Source organism: Euphorbia lathyris, chromosome 2 (assembly GCF_963576675.1).
Source record: "Euphorbia lathyris chromosome 2, ddEupLath1.1, whole genome shotgun sequence".
Lineage (NCBI taxonomy): Eukaryota > Viridiplantae > Streptophyta > Magnoliopsida > Malpighiales > Euphorbiaceae > Euphorbia > Euphorbia lathyris.
The window spans coordinates 70,131,824-70,132,913 of NC_088911.1; positions in this window are offsets into that span (position 1 = coordinate 70,131,824).

Below are 1,090 nucleotides of genomic sequence, written 5' to 3' on the forward strand. Positions count from 1 at the left end.
TATAACATCAAAGGATATCTTATCTTATGGTAACAATTATCTATTTCTAATTCCAACATATTATGCATCGCCTTTTTTGTTCTTTTCTCTTAATGGTAAGTCTTCAAAAAAAAAAAAAAAAAAGAAGGAAAAAAGAAAAATTTGTTAGAAATGAATTGATGGATATCCATGGTAACTCTTCGTTATGTTTGTTTGTAAGGCTATGTTCTTTATTGCTGAAAAAAACTGAGCTGAACTGAACTGAATACTGAACTGAACTGAATACTGCTGAATACTGAACTGAACTGAACTGAATACTACTAAACTTAACTTAATACTACCGAACTAAACAATAATGATGATATTAGACTTTAAAATAATTTAATTGATAATATTGGACATTAATAAACTTATAATAATAATAATAATGGTTCTAATAAATTTAATAATATCAATAATAAATAAATAAATAAATATATTATTAAAGATAAAACTAAATTGAATATCAAATAAAAGCTCGGCTTGATAAAATTTTGGCTCGATAAAAGCCTATAAAATTAAATAAAAATGAGTCTAATTTAAATTAAAAATACAAATTACATACAAACACAAATTTACATATAATTTAAAGCCTATGAAATCAAATACAAATTTTTATATGAATACAAACTCTTAACTTTTTATTCTAATTAAGGGTTAAAGTGTAAAAATATCCCTAACGTTTTGGGTCATGGGTAATTTTACCCTTAACATCTAAAATGGTGCAATTTTATCTCTAACATTGATAAATTCGATAAATTTGAGTGCAATTCCTAATTTTTAAATATGGAAGCATACTTTAGTTTTAATTTTTTTATTAAACGATATATATTTTAATAAACTATCATTTCTTGACTATCATTTCTTAACTTTTATCTAATTTATAGATAATGATAAACTATAAATAATAATAATAATAAATTAAATAATAATTATTATTATAATAAATTATATATAAATAATTATAATATAATAAATAAGGATAAATTACTGAATACTGAAACTGAATACTGAAACTGGATGCTGAAACTGAATGCTGAACTGAACTGAACTGAACTGAACTGAATTGAAC